The sequence below is a fragment of the Phlebotomus papatasi genome, chromosome 1 (assembly GCF_024763615.1).
Source record: "Phlebotomus papatasi isolate M1 chromosome 1, Ppap_2.1, whole genome shotgun sequence".
NCBI classification, from domain to species: Eukaryota; Metazoa; Arthropoda; class Insecta; order Diptera; family Psychodidae; genus Phlebotomus; species Phlebotomus papatasi.
This window is the reverse complement of record NC_077222.1, coordinates 86647847-86669134: the sequence shown is the minus strand read 5'-3', so window position 1 is coordinate 86669134 and position 21288 is coordinate 86647847. Positions and strand designations below refer to the sequence as shown.

Below are 21288 nucleotides of genomic sequence, written 5' to 3'. Positions count from 1 at the left end.
TAAAATGCTTAATGTTGCCTTTAATAGTTTCTTCTTGCATGAAGTGTTCGTGTGACTTTTAAAAGTTAAATTCAATACCTACGGAATATCATAAAAGTTGCATGGCTTCTGAATTTTTCTGCACTACACCTGACCAATTAATTTGTATCAGTTTTCATTTGGGAAAGAAGGTAGCTACATGAAACTAAATATTGTTAGTCTTTCTTCACAGTTCCTTCCTCCAGTATACAATGAGAAGCTATTGGAAAGTGATCTGTCCAATTAGTTGATTTTTTGTGACGGTTATAAAATGTGGGGTTAATCAGTCACTTCCGTCCCAAGTACTTTTTTTGTGAGGCTGTTCCTGATCAATGAAATGAAAGAATATTGCCCAGAGTCACAAAAGAGACTTTAAATATAAGTTTAAGTTCTTTTATTTTATGCATATCTCTGCATGTCTTGACTTCTCACGCTGGTCAATTACGGCAAGTGACCCAGAAAAGTGTTGAGAGAGTTATGAAGGGGATGCAAAAAATCATCACAATTGCAATCTTTCCTTGAACTCCGTTTTCGACCTTGTCACGGAAAAAGACTTGGAGGAAATTGTAGCGGCGTGGAATGTCTTGCATAATCGCGACACGCTTGGATCAACAGGTGTGAGTCCCAGCATGGGGCTTCGTATCTACTGCTATATGGTGGATACCGCTCTGGACACTAGACACTGACTCGCGGAAGTCATATGACTCAGGTGGATCCATAAAGTAAAAGCTCCGATAACCCCACAGAATTAAGAATCTTAAGTTCATGTGCTTCTTTTGTTACATCCGGATAAAGAGTGGAGAAATCTCATTTGACTCCCCCTAAACTATTGAACCCGTTCACATCTTTAGGTACATAAATACCCGCCTTAGAGATAAAGTATGAGGCACGTTTTAATTAATAGGGTGTCATGGCATATTGTAAAATGTTATGACAATTTCACCATCTAAAACTTCTTCTCTGACATGAAAATCTGCAAAACGGAACTTTTACGGGCAATTACGCTTGAAAATTTACAATCATGTACTCAATTTCTAAAAGAGAGAACAACTTTGTCTAAGAAAGCGCACCAAAACTTCTTCCTGATATTATTTTCAAAAGCCAATTTCAGTGGCTATAAAAGTGAGTTCATTGATTTCTCTCAATGAAAATCAGATTCTCACGATCAAGGTCAATTTTGAGAGCAGCCCATCATCAACATAATTGCTTAATTGTCCCTCTCGGGTAAGTTCTTATAGCGAAAATACCCCATAAATATATAGTTTGAGGAGTGTGTAAAATCTCTGCTGGAGTTCCCTCTCTTCAGGTGAATGACAAAAAACATTAATTTTGAACTCAATGTAAATCTGGATCCCAAGACACATTGTCAAGAACGTCACATGAGAAAATTTAAGTGAAATCGCAAGTCTTCAGGCAAAAATCAGCAACAATAAAAAGTAATTCAACAACGTGGGAAAATCGTCATTTAATTTAGGTTCAGATGCGAAGTCTTAAATTGTTGTGTGCCTGAATTTAGCAAAGCTCAATCTTCAATTAAAATGTTCATTTAACAAGAAAAAAATATCGCAATCAATTAAATATCTAACTAAAACTGTATTCTTTTTTTGTTGAGATTTTTCGAAAGTGTTAACCTATGAATAACATCAATTCAGGTAGGGTAATAAAAAAAAAACTACCGCCACCATAAGCTTAACGCGGTCTTATCGCAAAATTTCACTTACTATCTTGAGTGATGCATAAAATGTAACATGAGAGTACCGGGACTGTGCCATGGGTGTATTTTTGCTAAAAAGCCATAATCTAATTTAAATAAATCTCTCACACGATGCTGCAAAAACGTTATTTTTAATACGACTCCTCCCAAGAGATTGGACCCAAAAATAATCTCATGGAGAATTCCCCACAGATGATGCACATGTTGGTATTTTGGACCAGAGAATTATTATCAATTTTAATTTGCATCTCATTGGACATCAAGCTCTACATAATCTGAAATATTCTGACACTAATTGATACAACAACATTCCTCATAGCAACTCAAGGGAAAAGGAGATTTGTATAATATTTGTGATTAATTAGAAAAACTTGGTGTTTCCATTGAAAAAATGAATTGGAACATGGTCTCAATCTGATGATGAATATTTCTTTTACATTTGAGAGAGATAGAGAGTCAAAAGGGCAAAAAAGAAAAGAAAATATAAGGAAAATAGACAGAAATTCTGTGATTGATCTTGTTCCAAGTCGCCCACTTCCCATTCAATTGAGATGTCATCCTAAGGAATTATGTTAAAAACATCACAAGTGGTTTACAATAAAAATATACATTTTCACTACATATATATTGTATGTAGCAAGAAATGTTTGTTCCTTTCATTTCAATGTTATAGTTGACTTTTGGTGTGGAATTGAAGAGATATTCGTGTCATTGAGTGTTGAATAAAAAGTCTTTTGGAGGCATTTTGAATAAGAATAATGAGGACAATCTTTGTAATATTGAGAAAGATGGTGCGAGAAAAAAAAAATAAAAAAAAAGTATAAGTTTATCTGGAGGAGGGCATCAATCAGTGTAATTAAACTGTGATCTCAATTTGTGAATAAAGAGGAGGTCTGAAAAAAAAGCCTTGCATGGATAGCGAGGAAAGGCGAAAGAAGTAGGAAAAGAGGATTGTTGACGGTAATTAGAGGTTTGTAGTCTGACAACTGTGAATACCATCAACAATTAATAACATGGACACATGATTAATGGCAGAGGGAGAGGGAGATGAACTGAAGATTGTGACCACCAATGATGGAGCTGCGACAAAATTAATTTTAACGTATTATCGAAATGGAGAAAATTTTTGTCGAATAAATGAATCAATTTGAGCTTTTCTCCATTATGGCATATGGTGGACATCCCATGCATAATTGCCTCTCCGGTATTGAGTAAGGAGTATGAATTTTATTAACCAATACCTCAACAATCTGTCTCTTGAAATGAGTTGTGATCATATTTATAGCTTTTTATATTGTCAATTCTGCAGCCACGATATAATATTCCGTTGTGTAGGAATCATACATGTGCGGTATAAGAAATCTCCTGTGTCTTTTTTAATGATTATCTTATATAGCATCCATTGATTTCTCATGGTGCATTTTGAGGTGAAATTCAATAACTTCAATTTAACTTAATGTAACACTCAGCAGAAAATGAGTAGGTACTATACATGAATTTAATATGGAACATTATGGAAGTAGTACATCTCATGTGTTCTAAAATACCTAGAAAATTAAACACTGCATAAATCTGTACTAAACCCAACCATAATTAGAATTAACAAAGTAAAGTAGAGAAAATTTACACGCAAGTTTGAGTTTAATCATGGAAAAATAGTAGAAAAAGGTCCCAAGTATCTAATATTTGATTAATTTTTCATTGTTTTTAATCAAGGGAATAATTACGGAAAACTTTAACTAATCCGGCCAGGGAATCCGCAAAGCAGGAAATGCTGCTCTTGGAGTGTGCAGGAAATTTTACAGTAGAACCCCGCGATAGTCCATCGCGCTATGGTTCACAATTAATCGACCGTTGATTTCAAAACACTGATTTTAAGTTAGGTTATGTTTTTTAGTACACGACATGCAATATTGTCATAATTATTTTAATATTTACTTTTAATACTTTATTGATTAGTTGTGATAATTGTAATCCATAATGAAGAGAGCGAGGACAAGTACCACAATCGCAAAGAAAGTGGAAGCCGTCGAGCAATTTCAATACTAAAAGTCATTGATAATTTAAAAAAAATGACATGGACTATAGTGCGACCCAAGTGTCAAATTTGGAACTAGGTATGGCCTATAGCGAGGCTCTACTGTATATAGAAATGTGAGGAACCAAAACACCTAAAGTGGCAGAGAATCACCGGTGTGAGTTGCTAAAATGGAGGTTCTAAATGGTTTTGAAATTTTCTTTTTACGTTGATCGATTAAGAATCAATGTGAGAGCTAATGAGTTGCAATACCTAACGCTTTGCCCAATGAGCATTTCATAAGAAACGGGTGCCAAAGCGTCCGGGCTTTGCGCAATGCGAGAACTCGTGACTTGAATGCTACCTAGATAGATAGATAAATTTTATTTCGTCTTAAACTATGTTCAGCTGCCGCCGACTTCACAACCGATTTCAGCAGGTAAGACGACGGAAAATCCAGAATCACTGGTCGTATAGGCCATTATTAATTTTGCAATTCGTGTTTCAGAAGAATTTCGGTTCGACAGAATGTAGCAGGAAATAGACGGAGACACTAAACCATTCTTGATTTTCACAATTTTATTCTCTACGACGTTTCGAGGATGGATGTCCTCTTCATCAGGTATCGAATATGGCAGGGAAAATCACGTACATGTGGGAGTTGATACACTGCACTTGGACTTTGATCACAACTTGATCCGTGATGTTCACCATTCGACTGACTGACACAGAATTTCCCTGCCATATTCGATACCTGATGAAAAGGACATCCATCCTCGAAATGTCGTAGAGAATAAAATTGTGAAAATCAAGAAAGGTTCAGTGTCTCCGTCTATTTCCTGCTTTGCAATTAATGTTTTAAGAAGATGAAATGCATCTTAATTCCGAGGTCGACATATGCAGGAGGGGATCCCCTGAAGGTCCTAAGTCTCTATCTCCAATCGTTTGGCCTCTAGAGCTGGCGCCAACCGGACGAACAGACAAACATACAGCGTGACATCAAAAAATTCGAAACTTCAGAACTCCAAAATTCTTAGAAAATATAGATTCTATAGGGGATTAGGAGTCGAGATACGTAATAACTCAAAATCGAGGGATTGCTATATACATATACTGGTCGCCATGTGGAGTTCGAGCAGTAAAAATTGGACAAGTGGAAATCACATCGTAAAATAATTAAACTCATGAAAAATGATCTAAATCTAAATCCTTAATCACTTCGCCTAATCACTTCAACTGAACCTATCAGTTTAATGAAATAGAACAAGCAATACGATATTTCCGGATATGTTCATTGCAGTTAAAGCAAAAGTTTGCCACTTTAGATAAATGTTTTATCGGATCCCGGTCAAAATCCCGAACGCCAAAATCCCGAAAGCCAAAATCCCAAAGGGGCCAAAATCTTAAAGGGGCCAAAATTCCGAAAGCCAAAATCCCGAAAGCCAAAATCAAAAAGGGCCATAATCCCAAAGGGGCCAAAATCTTAAAGGGGCCAAAATCCCAAAGGGGCCATAATCCCAAAGGGTCCAAAATCCCGAAAGCCAAAATCCCAAAGGGGCCATAATCCCAAAGGGGCCAAAACCTTAAAGGGGCCAAAATCCCGAAAGCCAAAATACCAAAGGGGCCAAAATCTTAAAGGGGCCAAAATCCCAAAAGGGCCAAAATCTTAAAGGGGCCAAAATCCCAAAGGGGCCATAATACCAAAGGGGCCAAAATCTTAAAGGGGCCAAAATCCCGAAAGCCAAATTCCCGAATTCTTAAAAGTGTCATAGCTACTCCTGCACTTGCACTCGCACTTATTGGAGACAGAGGGAAATTTTCTGTGCTTGGGAAATTATTCTACACATTATCCTTCATATAATTTCATCCCTTTCAGGATTTTGAACATTCGGGATTTTGGCTTTCAGGATTTTGGCTGCCTTCGGTTTTACCTAATGGGCGACCAAAAAAAATCTGTTTAAAACTTGTTCAAAAGGATGTTCTACCCTGTGTAATCCGAAATAACAAGGTTTTGTGAAGATTGGGAAAGCATATTCTTTTGACTAACTTTTTACATGTTATAAATTTTTCTTAAACTTTTAGATACATATTCCTTTTATCAGATGGAATCAAATAAAACTGGTTTGGGATTTCAAGACCTTTCAAGTAAATCTAAACTTCTGCCAATAGATAGAGAAATAAGTTTTTAGTAGATGATTAAACTTTTGATCTTGAAAAACTGCTAGAAAGGAGCTATGGTGGCCATCAGCTTAGACTATCAATTCAAGCGGTTTACAGAGATAATAGTCATACCATGTTTACGATCTTAAATTCAATAGACCTTAATGTGCTGTCTCCTACTGTTTGGTCTCAAGATGGACGAATGGTAAGTGAGACAGCATAAGGCTCTTCTGTGCAAAATTGTTGCAAAATTGCAACTTTGTATTAAAGCAATAAATTGTGATTATATTTAAACAATCAAACAATGCATCAGGAGAAACTATTATTTTCTATAACCACAAAAACGGAAACTTTCCGTCATCAATTCTTTCTGAGTGTACCTGGAGCTCTCTCATGAAATTCTCCTTCCCTTTATGCATACAATGATGCCAAGTGAAAAATTGATAATTCACCGAAGAAGTGATGCTTACATATCTGCTGAAATTTAACGATAAATCATGAGGCATATGATAAAGTGGGTATTTAACTGTGTGAGAATTTAAACCCTTTCACTCAATGCAAGACAGCTCGAATGCCTGGTAACAGCATATGCACATATTCATTGCATATTCAATTTACGTAATTTCAGCATCTACTGGCACGGCTCTAGTCAGGAAATGAAGGCTACAGTGACCTCGAACTTCAAAGGCGCAATGTCACTTAAAACACTTTAATACATCATTCTGTTCTAAGAGACCAATGACTGATACAGGTGTCTGACGCTTGTTCTTTGACATAGAGGTACAAATGCTGTATACGCACCGGTCTTAAGGGAAAATTTATGTACGAAGGCGTACAATTTAAATGCATCGGAAGACAATAATTATGTCTCTGTTGAATTCGCACTGGAAACATAAAAAGAATTATGCTACAAGAATTGCTATTGAAATTATTTCTTACACTCAAGACGATAAAACTTGTTTTTTGTAATTGTCTCAAGAGGCACTTTGCATCATATTTGCTGTTGTCTGTCGAATGAATTAATTACAAATATTTATTGTGCTCCTCTGCTATAAATTAGCCATTTTTGCAGCATAGAAAAACATGTATGTAAAAATACTGCCACAAAACATCCTTTCATATGCAAAATTAAATAAATATTCATATTAGCTATTCATCTTAACTCTGCGCTAAAACTAAAGACTTTGGTATGAATTTCTTACTGACTGTGTTTGATTTTTTTTCCTATTTAATATCCAAAAAACAAAAATTTACATAGCTAAGCGGCTATAAGATTTGGCGTGAATGAGTTTGTGTATGGTATTAAAATCGCATTATTACTCATATCCATTTTAATTATACGTCTCATTAAATACCACTGAAATAATTTGTGAGAAAATGTCACTTTTTTCCACAAAAAAGTATAATTTCCATATATTGCGAAAATGGATCAAATTTAAAGTCTAGAGGACAATTTGAAATTTTCAGAAAGAAAATTATGCTTCAACAAGTTTATCAGGACATTAATTGACTCGATGATGTGTTGGAGAAAACTATTTTCCCAACACAATCTACCACTAAAATAGTTGTTCTTATATGTGTACATAAAGATAAATGGTCCCATTTATTATTTTCATATTTCAAATAGCATCAATTTAAAACTTCTGCATGGTGAGATATTTTCACGTTTTTCCATTATGCAATAATAAATATCCTCAAGTGTGTCGCGATTAATATGAGTTAATTGAGCATTTATGCTAGAAATACCACATATTTCTCTCTACCATCGATTCTTGTGCTTCTGCAAATTATATTCTCACATACAGCCATTGTGATTAGCCTTCGATGATTGATTGGGAGATAAATCGACAAACACATAAAATTAAAATAATGCTCAAAATCATAAATGCCCGGCTAGATTAACTACCACTAATTCGAAATCCAATTTTCAAACTTTTGAAAATAGGTTAATGATTTCAAACATAAATTAGAGCCTAATCTACCTCCTTATGTAACGTGTTTTTTATCAGGTTTTTTGTTTGTCTTGAGCCTCAAAGTCTCAGACCACACTATCTGATGAAACTCGCAACGTTGAGATTATGGGAACACTAAATTGAATGTTTTTAGGAGAAATTATATGCATTTATGAGTAGAGTCAAGAGAGTTGCACAGCAAGATTATGATGTGTTAAGGCTCTCTATTCTTTTTAGCTCTTTCTAGAAATACGAGACTTTACCTTTTTGAATTTTAATTATCAGGGTTGTTTGGGGCAGTTCGATGGAATTATCTTTTCCTGAAGACTTAACTGATCGAAACTTATACAAGATCAAACGTCCAATAAATGTATTTTAATAAATTTGTCAGTGAAACATTCAATAAGTCGTTTTTAAAACTTTAAAAAATTAAAATTTTTAATTAAGAATCAAAAAGAAATTTGCAGTCGTAAAAAGAAAAATTTAGACGGTAAAATACTTAAATCAATAAAATGGTCTTAGATATTAAATATATAAATTCAAAATAAGAAGATATAAATATTAATCCAGATTGATCTCTATGCAAAATTAATAACTTTCAGCTGATTTTTCTTGTTTAATTTTTGACAAAATCCTTTGGATGGAAGATTTAAGTAGGACAACAATATTTCAACAAAAATTACTCCACTTAGATTTTTTTGTATTAAAAAAAAAGTTAATTAAGTAATTACGATATTTATTTTCTTTTTCAAGCAAAACTGGTACCATTAAGGGACGATTCGCTAGTGGTCATCTGAAAGTCCAGGATGGTACCATTATCAAAAAATTTTGAATGTATCTCGAATGTATTTTGATGTGTCTCAAAATATGACAGCAATCGGACCATTGGTTCTCCTGTTACAGCTGTTATAAGTAACCTACCTAAGTGCGCTTTTCAAAATGGAAAATTCTGAATTTCGTTTCTGATTAAACACTACTATTTGCGTAAGAAAACGATAACTCTAACCAAATTAAAGCTAGATCAACAAGACCCTTTATAATTAATTTTTTTTTTATATATTTATTATAAAGTTCATGCCCCTGTTGGAGTACAACAATTTGGGACTATATCAAAAAATGTATTGTTTTTGTTTTTTGCATGCATAAGATAAGTAGAGAAATAGATACAATAAGATGTTACAAAGGATTACAAATTAGGATGATTAAGATTTGGTTTTCGGGATTTAAGTGTTCCATTACAAACAAAATGTTCGTTTCTCTTTTTTCTTTCTTTCTTCTCTGTTATTATTTTCTGATTTTCTTTCTTTTTCAAACCATGTAAGAGGGGCGGATCCTATTGGTATTGATTGAAATAAATAATAATAATAATAATAAAGTTAAGTTATAAAAACAGTACTGAGTGATCTGGTTGTCCAAAATTTATCAAAATTTAAAAAAAGCGTAAAAAAATCAACGATTTTGTATTAAATGATCCCAAAGTGAAACTGAAGGAGTTAGCTAAGATCATAAGGATATCATGTAACCATTTGTACAACCATCTACGTGATAGTTTGGGTATGAAAAAGCTCTTAGTGCAGTAGCTGACGCGTTTGCTTAATTTGGACTAAAACCGGAAAACCAAAAATAAAGCAAAATTAGATTGGGTCTATGAACTGGTCCTTCAGCTTCTTTACTTGGAAGACTAAAACACAAGGGAGTCTTACCAGAAGAAATGGTTAGCTGATTAGCAATTTTACGAATTGAAATCAGAACTATTTTGGACAGTCTTCGAAAGACTCATTTTTGAACAGGATACAGAAATTGGATATTCGTTGAAAAACGAATATCGACTTTTACCACCCTACTCTTGATAAATAAAACCGAATTTTACCAAAAATATTTTTTTTTTCTACTCAAACTACGAGCTTATTAAAGGACCTGCTGTTATTCATTCAAAAGTGTATTTACGTTCTTAACAACTAAAATTGCAGAAATTTGATTAATTTTTGTAGTAACAAAAATTCAAACTCGGCCAAAGAAAATTGATTTAGAAAAGCTGTGCTAGCCATTGTGAGGAGACTTCGACCTCGAGGCAGAGCTAGGACAAGATGACTGAATCAAATTCAGGATCTTGCCTTGGAGCGCTTTGGGATCGAACCCGAACATCTTCCTGAAGTGGCGGAGGATCGACAAGCGTGGGCGGTTAACCTTGATGTAACGGATCCGCGACCCCATTAGGGATAAGCGGTTGAAAACGATGATGATGAAAAGTGATTTAAAAGGTTTTTTTAATAGGCTTTTTAATTTAATTTAATTCATTAAAGAATTAATGTGATTCGTCTTAAAATTTGAATGTACATTGCGATAATTTTTCTACAATATTTTTTCAACAAATTGGGTAAAACGAAAAAACGGAAATCAAACTTGTTTCAATTTCAGTAATAGAATTTCGTAGTAACCATTTCGTAGTTCGGAAACAAATGAGACTTACCCCCAAAATTCTGAGATATATCTTCAAGTCTTAAATCTTTAAATCGCACTTTGAAGGCCGATCCGAATTCTATGAAAAAAATCTTTAATTTTCAAGTGACAATTTTTTTTTGAGTTTCTAAGGCTTTTAATTTCGAATTCTACGCTAAAGTTTTACAGACTTAAAGATGTCAAACGTCTATAAATCGCCTTTAATTTAAAAGCTTGTCGAGAGGACCTTGACATCTCAAATTTATTTAATGGACCTTAAAGACTATTTTAACAGAAATTCCTATAATTCGGAATGTCAAATCTTTAGTGTTAAAGCTTTAGGTTAAATCTTTATCTAAGAATTGTGGGGTTAGTCTTAACCACTTTAAACTTTTACTGAAAAACTGTGCAACTTTCAAAATAAAAATTGTCTCTACCGTCTTTAGCATTGTACGAAAGCTCTTTGCCTACTTGTAAACAGCAACAACTTATCGTATCAAATTGATTAAATATAGAACTAGATTTGAGACTATCTTTACCCAATGTTTTATAAGAATTAAATAATATTCTACGGTACTCCGATAAGGTTTTATTTACCTTGGTCTATCTCAGAAAAAAAAACTTATCATTTTCTGATAATAACAAAAATGTTTGCTTTTCTGTCGGTGAATTCCACTTGAACAAGAATACTTTCTCATAATGTAAGAGCCTCAATTTCCTGCCCAAAGCCCATGAGCTTAGGGCATGAAGATGGAAATAAATTTGTGTCGGAGAATCATTCAGAATGAAAATTACATGTCTAAGGTTGAAAGGTCAACAATTACATATAACACAAGACTAGATGAATGGATATAGAATGTGGTGTGGAAAATTTACGGCTCAACCAATGGTTACAATTAAACCTCAACTGCTACATTCTTCATCCATAAACTACTCTCAGGATTGGCATCAATTTGCTCTCATCCAAAGGAGATTGTTGTGAGATAGAAGACTCACCTGATATTATCACTCTGCTGCTAATCCATGAACCAATGCATATGTCATATAGCATTAAGATTTTCAGTCCAATGATTGTACAGTTATTCCTCTTTGTCACATGTACATAATCACAATTCACACAATCATTCAACTTTATGCAACAATTGTACGTTAGATTGGATGAATTGGGCAATATTCACCATGAACAATTTTCACTGTATTCAAAACTCAAAATTGATGGAACTATGTTGAAAACCAATGTGTTCAGAGTAACACAAAACAAATTATATGGGATAATGCGGCAAAAAAATATTGTTCATAGAGCTTTCTCAAAGAAATTTTGATTGGCCTTTGTTGGTCATTTGAAGAAATAGAAAATGACTATTTTTTATTCGTCCATTTATATGTCGGGGATTAGAGTGTCTTGTACACCTTTCTTAATCCTCTGCGTGAACACACTGAAGCTGAAGCACAAAAAAATATCCAATAGTATTTATTCACTTTCAGTCAAAACAAACTCAAGTTTAAAGGTCACCCCGCAAGCATTTATTTGCATGGGGCGAGATAAATAGGAAACCAACGATTTATGTCACGAATACAACGTCTCAATCTTTCTCACAATTAACTGATTAAATGCCTTTAAGATATTTTTAAATTTCTCTCTTTATGCACACTTTTGTAATTAATTTATTGTTGTGCAGTTGAAAGGTCAATGCTTTTTTGTTTGTCGTGAGAACAAAAAATATGGAGAAAAAACTGCGATTATTTTAAATTATCCGCAACATAAATTTCAGCCTATCTGAGATAATGTAAACACACTTGAGATATTTGACGACATCATCTGGTTCGGAGTCAATGGGGTATAAGGCTCTTTAACAGAATGATACGAAGTGTTTTGAGGAAAAAAAAAACGTTTTGCGCGCCAAAAATCAACTTCCAGAGATTGAGACACTCATTCACACTTTCTTAGCAATTCAATTGACCATCGAATAACGCCATTCACCAAAGGAAATTGAAATGACCAAAATGAATGTGTTTTCTTGGTTTAAACTTGCCGAAAAGGCATTTGAATAAAAGATTTCTCAAAAAAATGCTTAAAAATTGAGCGATCCGCGCAGACGCAGCAAAAGCACGTCCAACCGTTTGTAATGCTTCGCAACCAATGGCAAACTGTCCAAGGAACTGAGGCTTGAACCTCAAAACTTGGTGGAGAGTTCGTTTCCAGTTTTTCTCCACATGTGTTTTCGTTTGTGTTGGGCTATTTCTTTTGAATATCGTCACACGTTCACCATCGAAGACAACACTAAAGCCAAACACATGAATGCTGGGTACAAGCATTAAGCCGTATATAGAAGCTTGGCTTTTTGTTACATAGGCCAAGAGAATTGAATAGTATGGCGCGTAGTTGGAAATCACGATTTCAGCCGGCATCTCGTGGTACTGTGTGGGTTATGTTTTGTGTTTATAATGTTCAATGTTGTTCATGGTAAACGAGAGAGAAAGAACGTAGGTCTGAGCTTAATCGAAAGCACACTCATATGTTTATAGGGAGATGTTGAGGCATCCGGCACTCCAATAGTTTTCTTATAAAACCGAGACTGGAAGAGAGACTTCAAGTTGAGCGAATTGCCATACAGAATGACTATCTTCTCTACATGAAATTGTGCACAAAGGTGTGTTTATGCAGAGATTTTACAGCCCGAGAGACAGCTCATTTGTCAAAGTGGATGTTCATCATTATCCAAAGAAGATATAATTAGCCTGGCAATTTCTACTTACTCAGAAGCACTAACATAACATATGAAACCTTTCTTTTATGGACTATTCATTTTATGACAAAAAGAAAGACAGCCACTGTATTGAAAATTACAAACATAATAATTGACACAATACGTCGTCCCGTTTGACCATGATACGGCTAAAATGGAACAGTGCCAAGTACTAAACATTTAGGTTTGATCCAGATGTTTCATATCATTCCAATAGTTTCACGAAAACATCAACAACATTCTCCTCCAACCAAATGCTAAAGACTATCATCTGAATTTGGTATTGTTCAAGTAACATTTTATAAAAATTCTGTTTCTAATTCACAGCTTTGTTTCTCACGATATCTTTAAGAAAAGAATGCCCAAAAAGATCAAGCCCGAAAACGTCAACGCTTGGCTTCAAGGATTTTTTTTTTCAGAAATGAGAATAAGTTGTAGGTCTAATTGTTTGTAGGCTGTAATAAGATTTGTTAATATTTTCCAATAGACAGAAAAAAATATTTTGTCAAATTGTTCGTAGGGTCGGAGGAACATCTGTTCGACAGGGAACCCCTATTGACACTTTTGTCAAAATGTTGAAAATTATTTAATGTATCTAGTAAAATATAAGTAATATAACGTTTTTTCAGTAATATACCTTTTACTAGAAACAGAGATGTTCGAATTTCATATCCCAAATGGTACAGAGTAGGGTGTCAATAGGTGCTGACACGAGTTCTTAAAGTGTCAATAGACGTTCCATTCACCCTAAGTGTTTGTGCATTCCTACTAAGAACATACGAAATGTACATTAGTCATATAATCCACTAAAAAGTTCGTAAAAGTTTGTTTATTTTCACAAATATTATTCGTAACATGATCACAAGACGATCATTTTCTGCTCTTTTACAAACATTGTTCTTACATTTTTATTTTGTCTGACAAAACTTTACGAATAAATGGAAAAATTTTACAAACATTTTGTTATGTCTTTACGAACATTTAAGAATTTGTAAATTGTAGAACTAACTAAAACACCCCCTGGCAAGTTGCTTGAAATTTGAAGCCACTTTCTCATATTTCGATTTAAATTTATATGAGAATTTTTTTGCACTCGCTACCGTTACTCTAAATATCTAAAAAGTCAGAAGTTTTTCCGTATTATAAGATACCTTTCCCTATGGAGGGATAATTATACTAATTTTTTGTTTAAATAATTTTTTTCCTCGGAGCACTGTGAGCTGAGTCCGAGATCAATTTAGGAATTGGCTTCAAATAGCTCCATATAAAAAGGCCAACTTGCCAGGGGGTTGTACTAAAACGTTCGTGGAAATTTGTACTTTTTCACAAACAATGTTTGTTTCTCTGTGTTTCTCTGACAAAACTTTACAAACAAATAAGAAGATTCTAAGAACATTTTAACTGCTCGAACTCCATGAGACAGCAGTTTCCACAATCGGTTTTTTTCGACTTGTCTCCATACTGGCTGGCGAATGGTAAGAGATATTGAGTTCTGGTTTTCGGTGACCCCCTACAAATCAACTTTCTCTATCGAACTAACTTACCCAAATTACCCCCCACCCCTTGTATCCCCTCTTAAAACATGTTTTTTAGACTTTCCAAAAAATTGGCCCTGGCGATTTCATTCATTTTTGGAAATGTTTTATGTAAGTAGTTTTGCTAAACATTTCTACCTTCGACACCTATCACTGGAAAATCGCCATCTTAAATTACTCATGGTCAAAGTTCAACTTGGAGGTGTACTGATCCAACTTCAAGTTGGATCAGCAATTGTGTTAACTGCATTTGCTTTGTATCTGCATTCGTTATAAAATACGCTTCTTCACTTCATTGTGTGTCGTTTGGAACGAATGCAGACACAAAGCAAATGCAATTAGCACAGTTGCTGACCTAACTAAAGATAGGCAGCCCATTTCACAATTGCTTTATCCTGATAATACATTCAGCCGAAAAATCAAAAAAAAAATAATACTCCCTCTGTCCCGAAATAAGTCGTACGTTTGCTAGTAATTTTATATAAAAGAATGTACGACTTATTTCAGGACAGAGAGTATGTAATTGGGATCGATATTTTATAAAGTAACCACATTCGGCCGATCCTGACTAACTTATCCTCCTTATCGACGGACATACAAGCTGGTTTAGTCATAAGAAATACATCTGTTCGAGGGTCTCGATATGTTTATGGGACTCCCATTAAAATACATCCCGCGTGCTATCAAACTCCGAATTAGTCAATTAAAAATCTTAATTCCTTCTTTTTTTAGCTCGTATACCTTGTAGTGGATAAACAGTAAATTTGCCTTTAAACCCTTAAAGCCTTTTTATATTACTATTATGATATTCCTTCAATTGTCTCAATGATTGATTGAGTAATATAACGGCCAGTAGAGAGTTTGACTTTTGTAGAATTAAAAAAAAAATAAATCAATAAATAATCAAAAAATAAGTGAAAAAAAGAACTAATGTTAAAGGAACATCTATAGTTATGACCTATTGGGACCCTTTCTGTACCATTGAGGATATGAAATTTGAAACCCTATCCTTATATGAAAAAGCAGATTATTGAAAACACGTCATATTTTTTGCAATTTATTAAATATTATATAAATTTCAAAACTTTGACGAAACTGCCAACAAGTATCATCTGTTGAGTATGTATTTCTCTGACCCTACTTGGTAAAAGTTTACTTGTCATTTATAGATGACTCCGAGACGAACCTATGTCTCATAATAAACAGATTTTAAGACGAGTGTTTTGATCATGAACTTTTTACTCTTTTAGAAAAAATAGTCTTTAAATGAAGAAATAAAAGTAGGGAGTATTTAGGCTCATGTGAGTCTTTTAATGCCCGTAGGGGAATTCTGTAACGATATGACAATGTCATGTGACAAAATTTCGTGGTAAATTTTGAAGCAGGCATTATTAAAGCTCAGTGACCATTGAATGGTTTATTAACCGATATAGGTCTGATTTTCGGTTAATTTTTCCGAATCTACAATATAAATATTTTTGAAGTTGTCATATGACATTGTCGTACATCTACAGAATTCATCTACTGGCCTCCATTACCGATCTTGAATTTGGATCTGCAAGTTTATATTACTAACTCCTCAGAATGATGGAGTGATACGCAGGATACTGGGCTTAATTGGTATATCTTGAAAAGTTGAGTTTACACATTACCTCAACTTACAGAGGTTTTGGAGAGAAATTGGAAAAAGTAATACACATTCTATGTTACAGTTCCAAATCCGAAAGCCGGAAAATTAATATTTCAAAAACATTAATGATGATACTAGATCAGGCTGTTCACGTCCATTGACCATTACAGAAAAGAATTACAGTAAAGTTTGAGTGGTAGACAGGTGTATGTAGGCGTAAATAAAGGCGTAACTTAATAAAAATATGGATTGATTCTAGATGGACCAGAAATTTGCACTACGATGACCTATGATTCTGTTATAAAATTAGCGTATGCTACAACAAGTGTAAAACAAACTATTTCAATACACGAAACTTCTAGACAGAACCAGTGTATTTTTCAACTAAACGAAAGTAATATTAAAAGGTATTCAATGTTATGGGATAGAGTTTCATTATATTGAGCGAAAAGTGTAGCATAAAATAAAAGTGCATGATTGTCGCATAGCTTGGATGGCAAAGGAAGTTGAGATGATAAAAGACATAGTGGGGCATTTTGATGAATAATGCGGTTGTTTGAGTACATCATCATAATCATGGAGGGAACTTGAGCATACAATTGCCTCACTTTTGTCAAATGACGACTGACACTTTAATACAAGAACACGACACCGACAATACCAAACCCAGAAGAGGTGAAGGGTGAAAAAGGAGTAAGAAGCCATCCTGCTTCCATTGAGACACTCCAAGAATCCTCTTCATTCAATCGATATGTATGAAGCATTACAAAATGACGAATGAGAAATAGCATCAGAGAGATAATTATAATTTTTAAACATTATGCGTAAAACTCGTTTGACAACGCGTCTGAATATGTGGATAGAATCTCTGCAGAGCCGAGGATGCTGTCTTTTACGATCAACTCCTCTGGATACCACTCCAAATTGGCTCTCTATCAACCCTGTTCCGTTCATAACCGAGTTCGAGTGTGAAAATTTGATAAAGTGCTCAAATGCTTCGAGCAATAAATTTAATTACTAGCCCCATATCTCTAACAATCACAGTATTTTGACATCACGAAATAGTCGATAGTGCGTCTAGAGTTCCGAAAAAATGTTTTTAATACCGCAGGGTCTTCAATTTGTACCTGGCCACTCCACAACGAGGGGTTTTACCAGTAATATTTCTTCTTCTAACATCTCCTTTTTCATACTACTTTTCCCTTTCTTGCACAGTAAACTATACACGCACCCATACCATTTATCCCAAGTTTGGTCTTTTTCCCAAAAGAACTTGAAGATCAGCTGAAAAAAATTATCCAATAACCTAGGTGTATTATTTTCATGTGGTCAAAAAAGAAACCACAAGAGTAATATACATTTGAACTCTATACATTCATTACATCTTGAGACAGCATCATGCAATCCACAAGTTCACGCAACTCTTCCACCACGAAATGCGACCACCTTTTGAATTTCAAAGTATACAGCAACAATAACATGATAGGCGATTAGTGTAGAATTTTCAATTTGTAAGCATTATCACTGCATGTCGCAAGTTTCCAGCAAAATGAACGTGCAAGTCTTCCAAAGAATTAATCAAAATATTCTCTCGATGAAGGGTGTAACTTACTTATTGTTGCCTGGGACACACCTTTGAGCCATATGTCTGCATCATCTTCGACATCATGCACCGTTCGAAATGGTTGGTTCTGGGACTTTCCCATCCTAAATCTCTATTAGGACTTAATGGTCACTGGCGTGTGGACCCTAATTTGTAAAAAGTTGTAAATTGTTAGGAAAGTAGGAAAAGTACGTAATAATCAAGGGACGATGATATATGAGTCTGGTTCAATAACTTCCCAAATTATCTAATAGTTAACCCTTTAAGGACCCTTTAAGGTGGGTAAATAGTGACTCATTTTTTCTCATCCTGTTTAAAAATTTTGGATTATAGAGCCTATCCTTATTAGACATATTTAAGAATTAAGCATAATAGTTTGTAGTACTTCTTAAGACTTTGTAAACTACATTTCTACATACGGCCTGTTATGTCTTATTTATGATTTGTTGCATATCCCAATCATCCTACAAATAAAAGAACGAATCAGAACCAATCTAATGGGTCGTTAGGGTAAGTTGTTAAATATTTTGTCATTGCTTCGAATTGTTCAGATGCAGGATGAATCAGTTGCTGACGAAACCCAATCGACAGTTCAAGAAAATTCCCGACAATGTGAAAGCCACTTTTAACTGTGTTATCACACTTGCACATTAAAATTTTAATATGATTCACATTAATTGTCGCTGGTGAGAGTCCAAATGTGTAATTTGTGTGTTTGAATCATTTTATATTCAAAAGGGACAGATAATCCTAACCGGCTTATGTAGGTGAGATTCTTAACGTGAGCTAACTCGGAGTGCATGCAAATTCGATTTGGAGCTGAAGTTGGGAGACGCCATTCAGTTATCTTGAATCAAGTTCGTGAAATTATACAAATTTTGTATTTAAACCAAAATATCAAGGATTTGGATGGAGTGACAAAAAAGTGATATATGGGTGAAATGTAGACCAGAATGTTCTCTATAATTTTCCCATAGAACATGATCTCATCGATTACTCAGAAGTCAAGATAAGCGAGGTTTTTTGTTTCTTAACTCGTTTTTTCATCCAGAGTTCCCCAAGTAGTCATTTGTTGAACTTCAACTATATCAAAGAATTGTTGTCTTTTGTGGGACTTTCCATTTAAAACCCTATTTTAAGTGTCTTGGTGGAGTAGAGGCAGTCAAATTGGCATCTGAGTGATTTCAAAGCGTTATTTTGGGAAAAATCAATTTTTTCACACTTAAACGGCAAAATCGGAGTGATAGCGTAGTCTGATCGGAAAATGATGTATGGACAAAATGTAGAGACAAATGTGTTCTACAATTATGTCGAAGTAATCATCAAAATCGGTTCAGCGACAGTCGAGATAATTGAGGTTATGTGATATTGAAATTGGTTTTTCGACTGTGGCGCCCCTGGTGTTGGTCCCACGAAGTTCAAATATTCTAGAAAGTTGTAGCATTTGGTGAGATCTTTCGTTTAAGCCCTCATTCATCAAAATCGGTCACATAGAACCGGAGATATGATTTTTTGAATTTCGTGAACTTTGACCCCTCATATCTCCGGTTCTGTTTTAACCACAGCGCACTTACGCACCATTTTGGAAACGTCCTAGACTGGACTACAGCATACTAAAATTTCATTAACTTGCACAATGCCGTTTTTGAGAAAAGTGACTTTGAATTTCAATGAATTTTGACGCTATCGCAGCGCCACCTATGGTGACTTTTTGAACTTCCATCTGAAAGTGCTCATGGAGACGAAATCAAAAAGGTAAAATTTAGGTCGCTATGTTAGTTAGAACCGGAGATAGAGGCCGGTCAATGTTCGAACTTTGACCCCTTATAGCTCGGGTCAGGGGTTATGGATCGACTTAAGGTTTTTTTTTGTTTGATAGGTATAATCAACGGCTACAACATACTAAAATTTCAGCCCGATGCACAATGGAATTTTTGAGTTATTTAACTTATAAGATTTAAAAATTTTCTTTTTAATAATAGCGCCCCTAGCGGTGGTTTTATGAACTTGCGATGTTAGAAGGGGAAGTGGCATTTCATGAGAGCTTTCCAAAAAGCCCTCACTTTTTAAATTCTGATAATTAGAACCGGAGTTATGGTCATTTTAAAAAATTTTTTTTGGACCCTTATAGCTCGGGTCAGGGGGGTCGGGGGACCTTAAGTTTAGTATTGATGGAAAGCTCTAAGGCCCAGCTATAACATACTAAAATTTGAGTCCGCTGAATGCCATAGGGGCGGAGCTATTGAGAAAACAAAAAAAGGGGGGTCTTCAAAATGGCGAAAGGAGGGGTGGGGGGTGGGGGGTCAATGCACCAAGTTGCAATTTTCACCCGATATATAACCTTTGCCGAAAACCGCAAGTCGATATCTTTTTTAGTTTAGGAGCTATTAAGCTCCAAAGAGCGGCCGGCCGGCCGGGAACGTAAAATAGCCACATATATATTCGTGATCAGGAAGTGCTGAAACACATTTTGGCCAAGTTTGAGGTCGATCGGACGACATGAAATTTTGTTAGGATTATAGTAGGTGAGATTGTTAAGAATCTCACCTAATTTGATCTATTTGTTGATAAAAAGGTAGATTCGACCCGCCAAATTTGATATAAATTGATTTATTGCATTAATGAGAAAAATTAATGAGATTTTCTCTTTAATTTTTTAATGTGAAAAATATTTATCCTTTAGGTAAATTTAAAATTATTTTTGCAGGCCAAGTCCACTTCTTTATCAATAAATAAAAAAAAACCCCAAATATTAAGTGACTCAAAGACAAAAATAACATATTTGGACGCTCACAAGCGACAATTAATGTGAATCACATTAAAATTTTAATGTGCAAGTGTGATAATGCCGTAGAGGTAATTTCAATCCAGTTAAGTGAAATACTGCATCTGTCAATAAATCAGTTAGGGATTGAGCTGAGACTACATTGAAAATACTTTTTTCTCATAATTCTAAATAAAGTTGAACCTAGCCATAATTCAATATAAGATCCTTAATTGTTTTTCTATCTAAATTATACTATGTTAGAGTCCAGCTGAAATCTTAAATTAGTTTAGTAAAGTAAAGTACTTTTAAAATTAAACATTTTATTTGTTAAAAAGACTAGGCAATATAGAATCAGTTTTGTTTTGGAAACAGGGATGGCAAAGCATTCCAGGCTTTGCGAAGTTCTCGAACTCATGACTTAGATGATATACCACAGAAGTACTTTTGCATTATTTACCGTTTGCCGGTTATCAACCGATCTTAACCAATTCATAAAGCACTCGAATTATCTCACAAAATAGTTTAAGAGTAATATAATTGATTTTCAATCAAAAATTATTTATCGGATAATAACTGGTTTATTACCGGTTCACAATCAATTTGAATCAATTCATATCACTCAAAACGTTACCCAAAATAGCTTAGGAATAATATGGGGGAAGTGGAGCACAATTGAAATTGGGATTTTTCTCCAATATTTTAGTGG

At 34.5% G+C, this 21288-nt stretch overlaps 1 protein-coding gene across 1 annotated transcript in view; it reads right to left on the bottom strand.

The window, feature by feature from the left end:
- LOC129797909 (semaphorin-5B) overlaps positions 1-12442 on the bottom strand; it is a 118515-nt gene extending 106073 nt beyond the window's left edge. Inside the window, exon 1 of the mRNA XM_055840786.1 lies at positions 11297-12442. The gene's annotated coding sequence lies outside the window, so the exon portion shown is untranslated. The remainder of the gene's footprint in view (positions 1-11296) is intronic.
- Positions 12443-21288: the final 8846 nt, after the last annotated feature.